This window comes from Poromitra crassiceps, assembly GCF_964638095.1.
Source record: "Poromitra crassiceps genome assembly, chromosome: 4".
Taxonomy (NCBI): domain Eukaryota; kingdom Metazoa; phylum Chordata; class Actinopteri; order Beryciformes; family Melamphaidae; genus Poromitra; species Poromitra crassiceps.
The window spans coordinates 35,590,586-35,606,213 of record NC_139626.1 but is presented as its reverse complement, the minus strand read 5'-3'; positions in this window follow the sequence as shown (position 1 = coordinate 35,606,213).

Sequence of the window (15,628 nt, the reverse complement as noted above, 5' to 3'; positions counted from 1 at the left end):
CAGAGGCAGCTAATACCCCTGTCTGTCAGGCGCGCTCAAAGAGCAAGTGATTGGAGATGACAAACGAGGCAGAAAGACAGGTCAGGCAGCTATAGCAGGGAAAGAGGGAGGCGGGGACTATACAGAGCCTGTAATTGTCAGTGGGGAAGAGGCTGTGTGTGTGTGTGTGTGTGTGTGTGGGTGTGTGTGTGTGTGTGTGTGTGTGTGTGTGTGTGTGTGTGTGTGTGTGTGTGTGTCCTTGCATATTTGTTCATCACGGCATGAGGGTCTCTCTCCGGTGGTCTGACGCCGTGCTTGTCTGTCAGGTCTGCAGGAGAGTGAACGCAGTCTGAGATTGTTTCCGGCCCCTCGACCAGCACCGAGGGTCTCTGTCATTCAGGCTTTACATCGGAATCCGAGGGGGAGATCCTGCACGCGCAGCGCGCGCCTGCGCACACGTGTGTGTGCGTATGTGTGTGTGTGTGCGTACGTACGTGCGTGGCGTGCGTGTGGGCTGCGGTAGCACTGTGAGTAACATCAGTAACAACAACAACAAAATACAAGACATGAAATATCCTTTTCACTGTAGGCCATATCTTCATATCATATCCTGAGCAATTCAATTAATTCACCTTAGAAGTGCATCATAAAGAATGCAGTGAATGCAAGACTTGAAGTGGTACAAATTAACAACATCAGTGATGTCATCAGTGCCAAACTTGGGCTGTTGAAAGATGCCTCGAATGGGCTTGAGTTGTATGAGGTCGCCTGCTTGTTGCTACACGACGCACGTGGTCCTGGGCCGGAGTTGCCCTTGTTGAGGGTCAATACTATCAGGCTAGGTTAATACAGATATTTTGGACTAAAGCTGCCACTGATATGCAATATCTGTCAATTTGATAATTTTCATACCTAAATTAATATTATTCTCAGTGGGCATTTCCACTAATAAACTTATACAATCTTAGACTGAAATTACCAGATTTGAAAAGGGTTAATCAATCCAATCATTTCTGGAAGACCTCCAAAACCGGGTGCAAAAACTCTAAAGTTGTTTCCCAGGTCTTTGCTGACTATGCAACCTTTGAAACAGACTCCTATGCCATCAGGTGCGGTAATGGTTGATAGGCAGTAGTTAAATAGATGAGATGATAAGCTAGGCTTAATAATAGATAGTCATAATAGATAATTAGGGACATTATTGACTAACATGGGCTTATGAGCTGAATAATCACTAGTTGGCACTGTGTTGACTTCCTGTTCCTCCTGGTCATACATTCTCCACAGTGGTTTGTCTTGTGGAAGTGTGAGCCAACAGTGAAGCAGAGAAAGGCCTTTCATGACAAATGGTGCTGGGTTAAAGAGCAGCCACACAGCATGCAAAACACAGCAATGGGGACAACATTTGGTGTGCAAATCCATCAGTCCATTCAAATAGGGTCCCAAACAAAAGTTGATACACAAACATGTGTGTGTGGGGGTGTGTGGGGGGGGGGGGGGGGGGGGGGGGTGGAGGTGGGTGTCACTGTGTGTGTGTGTGTGTATCAAGGGTCGTAATTCAATTAACTTGAGATGTGTCAAAGTAAATGAAAGGAACACTCCGCCCATTTTCAACCAGCTTTGTATCATTAGAACATCAGTAGTATATCAGAAAACTGTAACCGGTTTTGAAGTCTGTCATTTAATTTGACAGTTATTGAGTGTTAAAGTGTGGACCAGTGACATCACTGGTCCACACTAACTCAAATTAATAACTCATTAACTCAAATCAACTCTCAAACTGTAAACGGTTTTGAAGTCATTCATCTAGTTTGACAGTTATTGAGAGTTGATTTGAGTTAATGAGTTATTAATTTGAGTTAGTGTGGACCAGTGATGTCACTGGTCCACACTTTAACACTCAATAACTGTCAAATTAAATGACAGACTTCAAAACCGTTTACAGTTTTCTGATATACTACTGATGTTCTAATGATACAAAGCTGGTTGAAAATGGGTGGAGTGTTCCTTTAAGAATAAATAGAAAACAAGGTGTTAATAAGGTGTTCAACTCACTTTTTAACTTCTTATTTTTTATTTTACCAGGGGGAACTAGCTCAAACCTAACACCTTTAAAGTATTATTCAACATCAACATTATTTGATTTATTTATTTAGCAATTTACACAACATTACTCAGTACAATCAGCATAATTACCTTTTTAAACAAAATTCCTGCTCAAAAGCTATGCCGCTCGATTCCTAGGGTGGAGACTCTGGAGACTGACACCACCACCACAGAGCCCACTTAGCCAATTTTAACTAAAAAGACACTGATGACATCACAGTTGCTCGAGTGACATCGCTGATGACATCACAACAATTGTTCGAGTGACATCAATGATGACATCACAATTGGTCAAGTGACATCACTGATGACCTCACAATGGCTCAAGTGACATCACTGATGATGACTGATGACAATCGTGCCTGACACCGCCACAGACACCACCCACTTAGCCAATTTTAACTAAAGAAGATAGCCTCAATATAAACCAGACATTTTCTGCTGGTCTCAAACGCCTTTGATGGCCTGCTTTCTAATGTTGAAGTCACAGTGAAAGGTCAAGAAGGTTTTTCCCAGCCGGGCTTGAGGAGGAGTTTGTCAGCGCCAGGCAGTGGAACCTGTCCGTTTCTGGGTCTATTCTCTGTCAGTAATCCTGGAGACGGTCACACCCATACAGTACCATTGTGCTGCTCAAACCTCTCTATGCATGACAGCCAGCGGGTGCCTCGGTCTGTTAGCCTGCAAGCACAGCCCATATCCCACACATCCCACACAAATGTACACACGCACACACAAACACACACACATACACACACACACACACACACACACACACACACACACGCAAACACACACGCACACACGCGCAAACACACACACACACTAGCAAACACACACACACACACACAAACACACACATGCGCGCAGCCGCGCGCACACACACACACACACATGCGCGCAGCCGCGCGCACACACACACACACACACGCGCGCAAACACACACATTCCCCATATTCATGTCTTGCTCTTCAATCATTAATTTGGCCATATAGTAGGCTACACATACAGCTTCAGGGATGAGCCCAGTAGCCTCTCTCTCTCTCTCTCTCTCTCTCTCTCGCTCTCTCTCTCTCTCTCTCTCTCTCTCTCTCTCTCTCTCTCTCTCTCTCTCTCTCTCTCTCTCCCTCCACCTGGGTGACCCGGGCTGGGTTTGGCCACTCCATGGGGGAATTAGACACCCAGACATAAAATAAGTCTATGAGTCCCTCCAAGAATCCAGCAGAACGTGTCTGGCAGCAGGGCTACAGCACTGTATTGGAATAGTCTACCTACCCGGATAGAAGTAATCACACAGAGTCTGAATTTTCCATTTCTTTTCCATTTTCAATATTGCTTACCCCTCATGCAAATATGTTCCACCTTCACTTCCCTGCACTTCACTGCTTTCTCCCTGTTCTCTGGCCAGCAGTCCCTTCCTCCACCCCCCCCCCCCCCCCCCCCCTCAGCTCTATACTGTTATAATGCAATGGTTTATTATCCCAATTCTGTCATTATCATAAGACTAGCCTAGACCCAGTGTTGCCAGATACAGCTGATGGTTTCCAGCCCAAAGACTGTTCAGAAATAGCCAAAACACACACAAAACCGCCCAAACAAATGCAGGTCTATGGAAACAAGTGACTCTGTAACCCCACCCAAGCCCACTTTCCCCCCCACATAATGGAACCCAAAATGGCCCAATTGGCGGAAAACCGCCCAATCTGGCAACACTGCGTTCACCAACAAACATCCCATCTTCCCCTCTGTGACCACGATGAAAAAAAGGCCTCCATACATGATGTCTGTGTAAGACGTCATTGTGGGACGAGCTTTAAATAAATGTCATTTGATTTGTTTATGTTTGTATTAGCAGGCCTTTAATCTCTTTGAATACAGAGTTGTCAATGGAAACACAGTTCACACTGTTTATACAAGCTCTTTTTCACTGAACTCCCCGGGGTCCCAGTTGTACAAATGTATGTAAGATAAGAGTGAAAGTACACGGTGCCAGGCAGTGTAAACATGCTCACAGCAGAGACCACAGAGAGGCTACTGACAATCGCTGCAAACAAACAAAGCAAAGGGAAAGCAAAGCGCGTCTTCTTTGGGACAGACTTCCAGCTGCACCTGCAAAAAAAAGTAATCCAGGTGAGTGGGTATCTGTTGAGGGAGATTATCAACATTGTTCAACATTATTTCCTATCCTTTCTCTCTCTCTCTCTCTCTCTCTCTCTTTCTCTCTCTCTCTCTCTCTCTCTCTTTCTCTCTCTCTCTCTCTCTTTCTCTCTCTCTCTCTACCCCCTCCCTCACTCACACACACACACACACACACACACACACACACACACACACACACACACACACACACTCTTTGTTGACCCGACATTAACCTGAGCATGCACCTGAGTTTGGATATCTTTGCCAAAAACAACCCTCGGGGACTTCATGACAAACAAGGACCAATTCAGCACCTCATCAAGTGCCAGGGGAATCACACCATTATGTCACATATAACGTCAATCTAAAACACTTGTGTAAAACAGCACTGCTTCAGGGTGTGTGTGTGTGTGTGTGTGTGTGTTAAATGTACAGTTGGAATAGGGTTACATTAAAACAAACATGATTTCACAGGTCTAATTACCACAATTATAGTGGTAGCAGCGATCTTCAGAAGAATCTCTCCACAGTGGGAAAGACATGTTGCACTGGAGTGCCTGATCGCTCGCTCACAAGATGTGGCTTGTATTGCCTTTTTGCCTTAAGTACAGATAATCCACATGTGTCAGTGATTGAGGAGGTACAAATCCCACAGTAACAGACACACAGGTGGCACTGGAAAGAAACGGCATACCAGCCTCCTCTCTCTCTCTCTCTCTCTCTCTCTCTCTCTCTCTCTCTCTCTCCCTCCCTGCCTCTCTCTCCCCCCTCCCTCCTTCAAATCCTAACTATTTGCCATGCAAGGCTGAGACACAAGAGCAACCTCCCACTGCACAACCCAGCTGCAGGTATGTGTGAGGTGAACAGCACAACCTCTTTCTCTCTCTCTCTCTCTCTCTCTCTCTCTCTCTCTCTCTCTCTCTCTCTCTCTCTCTGTCTTTCACACACACCCTCACACACTATACATGTGCATCCAGGCATTATCACTCACTTAATCCAAATAGCATTTAGACAATCCATATAAAGACACACGGTCATATTGCCACACACACAGGCACACACACAGACACACACACAGACACACACAGGCGCACGCACACACGCAAGTGGACAGTTCTGCACCACATCCTGTTTGCGTGGTTATGCTGAAGTCTCAGCCAAGTCACGCAGAATGAAGTCGGCCACCAGCACCGTACAGTAAGCACGACACCAGCACTGTACAGTAAGCATGACACCAGCACTGTACAGTAAGCACGACACCAGCACCATACAGTAAGCACGACACCAGCACCATACAGTAAGCATGACACCAGCACCGTACAGTAAGCATGACACCAGCACCATACAGTAAGCACGACACCAGCACCATACAGTAAGCACGACACCAGCACCATACAGTAAGCACGACACCAGCACCGTGTACAGTAAGCACGACACCAGCACCATACAGTAAGCACGACACCAGCACCGTACAGTAAGCATGACACCAGCACCGTGTACAGTAAGCACGACACCAGCACCGTACAGTAAGCACGACACCAGCACCATACAGTAAGCATGACACCAGCACCATACAGTAAGCACGACACCAGCACCGTACAGTAAGCACGACACCAGCACCATACAGTAAGCACGACACCAGCACCGTACAGTAAGCACGACACCAGCACCGTACAGTAAGCATGACACCAGCACCGTACAGTAAGCATGACACCAGCACTGTACAGTAAGCCCGACACCAGCACTGTACAGTAAGCATGACACCAGCACCATACAGTAAGCACGACACCAGCACTGTACAGTAAGCATGACACCAGCACCATACAGTAAGCACGACACCAGCACTGTACAGTAAGCATGACACCAGCACCATACAGTAAGCACGACACCAGCACCGTACAGTAAGCATGACACCAGCACCGTACAGTAAGCATGACACCAGCACTGTACAGTAAGCACGACACCAGCACCGTACAGTAAGCACGACACCAGCACCGTACAGTAAGCATGACACCAGCACCGTACAGTAAGCATGACACCAGCACTGTACAGTAAGCCCGACACCAGCACTGTACAGTAAGCATGACACCAGCACCATACAGTAAGCACGACACCAGCACTGTACAGTAAGCATGACACCAGCACCATACAGTAAGCACGACACCAGCACTGTACAGTAAGCACAACACCAGCACCGTACAGTAAGCATGACACCAGCACCATACAGTAAGCATGACACCAGCACTGTACAGTAAGCACGACACCAGCACCGTACAGTAAGCACAACACCAGCACCGTGTACAGTAAGCACGACACCAGCACTGTACAGTAAGCACGACACCAGCACCGTACAGTAAGCACGACACCAGCACCGTACAGTAAGCATGACACCAGCACCGTGTACAGTAAGCATGACACCAGCACTGTACAGTAAGCATGACACCAGCACCGTACAGTAAGCACGACACCAGCACCGTACAGTAAGCATGACACCAGCACCGTACAGTAAGCACGACACCAGCACCGTACAGTAAGCACGACACCAGCACCGTACAGTAAGCATGACACCAGCACCGTACAGTAAGCACGACACCAGCACCGTACAGTAAGCACGACACCAGCACCGTACAGTAAGCATGACACCAGCACCGTACAGTAAGCATGACACCAGCACTGTACAGTAAGCACGACACCAGCACTGTACAGTAAGCATGACACCAGCACTGTACAGTAAGCACGACACCAGCACTGTACAGTAAGCACGACACCAGCACTGTACAGTAAGCATGACACCAGCACTGTACAGTAAGCATGACACCAGCACTGTACAGTAAGCATGACACCAGCACTGTACAGTAAGCACGACACCAGCACCGTACAGTAAGCACGACACCAGCACCGTACAGTAAGCATGACACCAGCACCGTACAGTAAGCATGACACCAGCACCGTACAGTAAGCATGACACCAGCACTGTACAGTAAGCATGACACCAGCACCGTACAGTAAGCACGACACCAGCACCGTACAGTAAGCACGACACCAGCACTGTGTACAGTAAGCATGACACCAGCACTGTACAGTAAGCACGACACCAGCACCATACAGTAAGCACGACACCAGCACCGTACAGTAAGCACGACACCAGCACCGTACAGTAAGCACGACACCAGCACCATACAGTAAGCACGACACCAGCACTGTACAGTAAGCACGACACCAGCACCGTACAGTAAGCATGACACCAGCACCGTACAGTAAGCATGACACCAGCACCGTACAGTAAGCATGACACCAGCACCGTACAGTAAGCATGACACCAGCACCGTACAGTAAGCATGACACCAGCACCATACAGTAAGCATGACACCAGCACCATACAGTAAGCATGACACCAGCACCGTACAGTAAGCATGACACCAGCACCGTACAGTAAGCATGACACCAGCACCGTACAGTAAGCATGACACCAGCACCATACAGTAAGCATGACACCAGCACCATACAGTAAGCACGACACCAGCACCGTACAGTAAGCATGACACCAGCACCGTACAGTAAGCATGACACCAGCACCATACAGTAAGCATGACACCAGCACTGTACAGTAAGCATGACACCAGCACTGTGTACAGTAAGCATGACACCAGCACCGTACAGTAAGCATGACACCAGCACTGTGTACAGTAAGCATGACACCAGCACTGTACAGTAAGCACGACACCAGCACCGTGTACAGTAAGCATGACACCAGCACCATACAGTAAGCATGACACCAGCACTGTACAGTAAGCATGACACCAGCACTGTGTACAGTAAGCATGACACCAGCACCATACAGTAAGCATGACACCAGCACTGTACAGTAAGCATGACACCAGCACTGTGTACAGTAAGCATGACACCAGCACCGTACAGTAAGCATGACACCAGCACTGTACAGTAAGCATGACACCAGCACTGTGTACAGTAAGCATGACACCAGCACCGTACAGTAAGCATGACACCAGCACTGTGTACAGTAAGCATGACACCAGCACTGTGTACAGTAAGCATGACACCAGCACCATACAGTAAGCATGACACCAGCACTGTGTACAGTAAGCATGACACCAGCACCATACAGTAAGCATGACACCAGCACTGTACAGTAAGCATGACACCAGCACTGTGTACAGTAAGCATGACACCAGCACCGTACAGTAAGCATGACACCAGCACTGTGTACAGTAAGCATGACACCAGCACTGTACAGTAAGCACGACACCAGCACCGTGTACAGTAAGCATGACACCAGCACCATACAATAAGCACGACACCAGCACCGTACAGTAAGCATGACACCAGCACTGTACAGTAAGCACGACACCAGCACCGTACAGTAAGCATGACACCAGCACCGTACAGTAAGCATGACACCAGCACCGTGTACAGTAAGCACGACACCAGCACTGTACAGTAAGCACGACACCAGCACCATACAGTAAGCACGACACCAGCACCGTACAGTAAGCACGACACCAGCACTGTACAGTAAGCATGACACCAGCACTGTACAGTAAGCACGACACCAGCACCGTACAGTAAGCACGACACCAGCACCATACAGTAAGCACGACACCAGCACCATACAGTAAGCACGACACCAGCACCATACAGTAAGCATGACACCAGCACCATACAGTAAGCATGACACCAGCACTGTACAGTAAGCACGACACCAGCACTGTACAGTAAGCATGACACCAGCACTGTACAGTAAGCACGACACCAGCACTGTACAGTAAGCACGACACCAGCACTGTACAGTAAGCACGACACCAGCACCATACAGTAAGCACGACACCAGCACCATACAGTAAGCATGACACCAGCACCGTACAGTAAGCACGACACCAGCACTGTACAGTAAGCATGACACCAGCACCGTACAGTAAGCACGACACCAGGACTGTACAGTAAGCATGACACCAGTACCGTACAGTAAGCATGACACCAGCACTGTACAGTAAGCACGACACCAGCACTGTACAGTAAGCACGACACCAGGACTGTACAGTAAGCATGACACCAGCACTGTACAGTAAGCACGACACCAGCACTGTACAGTAAGCACGACACCAGCACCGTACAGTAAGCACGACACCAGCACCGTGTACAGTAAGCATGACACCAGCACCGTACAGTAAGCACGACACCAGCACCGTGTACAGTAAGCACGACACCAGCACCATACAGTAAGCACGACACCAGCACCGTGTACAGTAAGCACCACACCAGCACCATACAGTAAGCACGACACCAGCACCATACAGTAAGCACGACACCAGCACCGTACAGTAAGCACGACACCAGCACCGTGTACAGTAAGCATGACACCAGCACCGTACAGTAAGCACGACACCAGCACCGTGTACAGTAAGCATGACACCAGCACCGTGTACAGTAAGCATGACACCAGCACCGTGTACAGTAAGCATGACACCAGCACTGTACAGTAAGCACGACACCAGCACCGTAGAGTAAGCACGACACCAGCACCGTGTACAGTAAGCATGACACCAGCACCATACAATAAGCACAACACCAGCACCGTGTACAGTAAGCACGACACCAGCACCATACAATAAGCACAACACCAGCACCGTGTACAGTAAGCATGACACCAGCACCATACAATAAGCACAACACCAGCACCGTGTACAGTAAGCATGACACCAGCACCATACAATAAGCACAACACCAGCACCGTGTACAGTAAGCACGACACCAGCACCATACAATAAGCACAACACCAGCACCGTGTACAGTAAGCATGACACCAGCACCATACAATAAGCACAACACCAGCACTGTACAGTAAGCACGACACCAGCACCGTACAGTAAGCACAACACCAGCACTGTACAGTAAGCACGACACCAGCACCGTACAGTAAGCACAACACCAGCACTGTACAGTAAGCATGACACCAGCACCATACAATAAGCACAACACCAGCACCGTACAGTAAGCACAACACCAGCACTGTACAGTAAGCATGACACCAGCACCATACAATAAGCACAACACCAGCACCGTGTACAGTAAGCACGACACCAGCACCATACAATAAGCACAACACCAGCACCGTGTACAGTAAGCACGACACCAGCACTGTACAGTAAGCACGACACCAACACCGTACAGTAAGCACGACTAAAAGTAACTCATCTAAATATCTTTATTTGAACCTTTCAGTAACTGAAGAATCTTACTCAACTGCCCCGCCCCATTTTAGAGGCCAGGGGGTTCACACACACTGAAATGTAAAGCAGACTCTGGAACGGACCAACAGAGTGTGTTATATGTATAGTACAATGTTACAATGTTACAACAATGTTACAATGTATATTACACTATATTCTGAACAGGGGAGTCAAGTAGGCCCACTCCCAAGTCCTTTACAGATAGTATTTGTTGTTTATGTGACATTTTCCCAAAGACAATCATGTTTTCATATCAAATAATTGAACAGGTTCAACTTGATATCATGACAGACATGCACGTATGGAGCCAAGGTCCTTTCCACAGGCCCTTCATCTGAGCCTGAGAAGACATGTCAGGCATTTGACAGCTGAGAAAACACAACTCTACGCTCAAGGATATCAGTGAAGCTCCATGAATACTTGTATCTTCCTGCTCAGGAATCAAGAGGATTTAGGTAGCGGTGAAAGCTTGTCACAAATGACACACAAAAGCCTTGTTGTGCACCGACGAACAAAACCTTTGAGCAAAGCGGCAATTACAATCAAATTAAAATGTAACATTTTCAAAATCAAAACCTTCAAGTAGCTGGCTTTTTTCCCACACCGTTGACATTGGTTCTGCTCCCTATACGTAGACTGAATTCCATGTCATCATGCGCCCACACACACAATGTACTGCACAGCTCAATGGAAAAGACTGCAAACTTCATGGGAAACACGTTGCCAAAGCCACAAAAACTCTGTGTGGTAACAACACATCCCCCCAGACGTCCCTGTCAGACAGCACAGACAGACGGAGAGAGAGAGAGAGACACAGCACAGACAGACGGAGAGAGAGAGAGAGAGAGACACAGCACAGACAGACAGAGAGAGAGAGAGAGACGTGAATCTTTGTTAATGAAGTAGAACATAATAAGGAGTAGAGCGCTTCGGGACTGTAGCCATGTTAACGTGCGATCCTGTTGTGCAACTGAACTCCATTCAGGTGCAGGTACGGGTGAAGAGGCTGCTGTGGGCTGTGGCAGGCTCAGACATCTGGGAGGTGTTGACACACAGATCCTAACAGCCCAACTGACATAGATGCACTGACATTTGCACTCAGGCATAGCTATAATTGTGGGCTCTGTTACAGTGTGGTAAAGAGATACCCGTCTCTATCGGGTAAGGGTTGAATTGAGAATGCGTGTGCGTGTCCGTGTGTGTGTGTGTGTGTGTGAGTGTGAGAGAGAGAGAGAGAGAGAGAGAGAGAGAGAGAGAGAGAGAGAGAGAGAGAGAGAGAGAGAGAGAGAGAGAAAAACGATCAACATTGATGCATTAAGGGCCTGCTCTGTAATTGCACGGTGACACTTCTTGTTAAAACACTGTTGTCACTCTAGTGTTTCTCTTCACAGTGATTAATTGAGCTGAAGATACTTTTTTTTTGCCCTCTGAGAGTTTCCTCAGATTTGGATATATACTCCAGTGTTACTAAGAGTTGATTGACAGTTATTTGGAGTTGACAAGTGTTGATTGGAGCGTTGTTTGTTGACTCATACAGAAGATATGGCTCTGGGGCCCTACATGTAATTAACACTAATGGATGTGGAGTTATATCAACACTGGCACAGTGTTGATAGTTATGTTGGCAGTGTTGGCTGTGCAAAGGCTGACATTATGCGATAGTTAAACATGAGTTGAGGCTGAAAAGTTGTTTTGTGTTTTAAATATTAAAGTATAACAGACCTGTATTTTGGCGTATGATGGCCTAGAAAATGTTTTTATATGTTTATTTTCTGTGTAGAGCTCCAAGTCTTCCAAGTCTTGCAAAATGTTTTAAAAATCTCTCTTAATAATGTATCTTGAACATGATGTGGGCTTCATTTGAACGTTTGTTGTTACAATACAGTTTGGTTAGTGTCTGGGGGAGTTCAGAGAAGCACACAGCCACACACGCTCGCACACACACACGCACGCACGCACGCGCACGCACGCGCACGCACACACACACACACACACACACACACACACACACACACACACACACACACATACACACACACACACACACACACACACACACACACACACACACACGCAGTGATTTAACGGCAGGCTCCCTGCAGCGCAATGCTTCAGTTATGTAAACTGGCCCAGGTTGGGAGCCAGTCAACCGTCAGGACTTTGCATCCTCACCAAGCCCCTGCAGCTGCTAATGCAAACAACAAGCCCTCACTCACTTTAGAGTGGCCTGGCTGGGTCAGTGTAACAAACACACACACACACACACACACACACGCACGCACGCACGCACGCACACACACACACACTGGAATAAATAAATAAACAAGTAGAAATGTTTAATTCTAAAACTGCTTGAAAAAAGTGACACCTACTGATGAAATGATGGTGCCTGTTACAGAATAGTGGGTAAATATATATATATATATATATATATATATATATATATATATATATATATATATATATATATATATATATATATATATATATATATACATGTATATATATATAACCTATATATATATATAGCCTATATATATATATAGCCTATATATATATATATATATTTATATACCATACCATACTTTTCACATGCCATACTTTTCCGGACTCAAGTTTCCAGACCTTCCAGATTTTTCAGACCATATTTGACTTCTGAGTACACAAGGGCGTCACTTTGTGTTGAAAGGTGGTGGGGACATGTCCCTGTTGTAAATGACACCACACCACACTTTTGAGCTTTTGGGTTGGAACGTCAGTGAAAGCTTGGATTTTGAAGATCTTCCCAAGTGAAGATTGAATAGCTCTGACAGATAGGACTTCAGCCCATGATACTCAGTGGTAACACTTTACAATAACGTACACAAATAATGTAGTAGTTACTAGTAAACTAATCATTAACTAATAGTTAATTAATGAGTAGTTAATGAATAAATCTTCATTAGTCACTAGTTAATCATAGTTAATGAGTAGGTAGTCATTAGTTAATGATTAGTATCTAAGTTCCTGAGTAGAGTAGTTAATCATTACTTAATGATTACTAAATGTCAGCTCCTGAATATAGTAGTTAATCATTAGTTACTGAATAGTCGGTCAGTTCCATGAGTAGAGTAGTTAATCGTTCGTTAATGATTAATAAATGTCAGTTTGTGAATATATTAGTTAATCATTAGTTAATCATTAGTATCATTAGTTCATGATTAGTTGTTAATTCCTTAGTAGAGTAATTACTCATTAGTTAATGGTTAGTCAATGGTCAGTTTGTGGTCAGTAGTTAATTGTTAGTTACTCATTACTTAATTATTACCTGTCCATTAAGTTAAATTCACAGCATTCTATTATAATAATTAATGTATTCATATTTTTTTAAATACTGCTTCATTATTGCACAATTGCTGGAGATATTGGTCGTGGATGTCTGGATAATGCTTATGATGTACTGTATTTTTGGACCCCAGGAAGACTAGCTGGTGCCACAGGCATCAGCTAATGAATAAATAAATAAATAAATAAATAAATAAATAAATAAATAAATAAATAAAACTTAGCACACACACATAACGTACTGTATGGAATCAAATCTTCACCCTTCTCAGCCCACCTCAGTTATTACTGAACCTCTCCCTCTGCAGAGGGTCTTCCATTATCTCTATTTGTTCCACTGACCCTGAACAGAACATTTCTGTATGCGTGACGTCTGCATCGTTTTCAACGTCAGCATCGGTTGTAAACTCATACCGCACCTGAACACAACATTTCTGTATGCGTGACGTCTGCATCGTTTTCAACGTCAGCATCGGTTGTAAACTCATACCGCACCTGAACACAACATTTCTGTATGCGTGACGTCTGCATCATTTTCAACGTCAGCATCGGTTGTAAACTCATACCGCACCTGAACACAACATTTCTGTATGTGTGACGTCTGCATCCTTTTCGTCTTCAGCATCTGTTGCAAACTCCTACCGCACCTGTCTATGTGCAGCCACCAAATGGTTAAAGTCAAGTGTTCAAATTCAAATGGCTGATTTGTTTGTCTTTGTTTGGAGAGAGCCGTTTCTCTCGGGCACAGGCAGAAGTATATGTGGGACACACAAACTGAAGCGCCCTTCATTTGCCTTGGCTGCAGCGCGCCTCTCGTGTGCAGCTGTCCCAGGCTCCAGCAGTCATTTGCGTCCCCAGGCTGCACTGTGATGGACAGCCGGAGGCCTCTCACACTGGCATCAGTGCATGGCTCCAGGCTCCAGGGCCCTTAGCTGTGGAAGCACTCATGTATATTCAGTGATGCCAAACCCAAGTACACTTCAGAGGGAGGACTTAGGCCTTCACCTGTAGCTTCAGCTAACACTGGATTCCCACATTTAAGAATTCAAGAATCGAAAGTGAACACAGTGTGACTGCATGAGAGTAGGCCTAGAGAAAAAATGGCTCAAAATAATCATTTCACCATACCTTGAAATATAGCTTTAAAAAAAGCAAAAGTATGTTTTATCTCATTTATTATGCAAGTGTTAAACCGGAATCATTAATTTTCTTTTTTTCCAGAATTGTTTCTCCCATTTTCTCCCACATCGTACTTTGCCAATTCCCCCTGCTGTCCAGGTCGTTGCTCTACCCCAGGGGTGGACAATAGACCTTTCTCACAGGGGCCATTTTGTGTCGAAAAGGCAGGGTAAACACATGTGCAAGCAAAACACTAATGAGGTTTTCAAACTTCCATGATCGGAATTTGGAAACCCTCGTTAGTGTTTTGCTTGCACCTGTGTTTATTCTGCCTTTTCGGCACAAACTGGCGCCCGTGAAAAGAGTATATTATTTTTCCTGGGGGGCCACATGAGAAACCCAGATTGCTGCCGGGGGCCAAAAAAATCATGTCATGACATAACCTCTAAATGTATTGTCATGACATAACCTCTAAATGTATTGTCATGACATAACCTCTAAATGTATTGTCATGACATAACCTCTAAATGTATTGTCATGACATAACCTCTAAATGTATCACTAGATTAAATTATAGAAAACATAGTGTGCACTTATTCTTCAGCATTTATTATATTGAAAATCACTCCAAACAGCCAATTTAAGTCATTTCATCTGATTTTTTTTTACTTCATAAGTAAAAGGGTGTGGTTTGTCTTAGACCTCCCGAGCCAGGC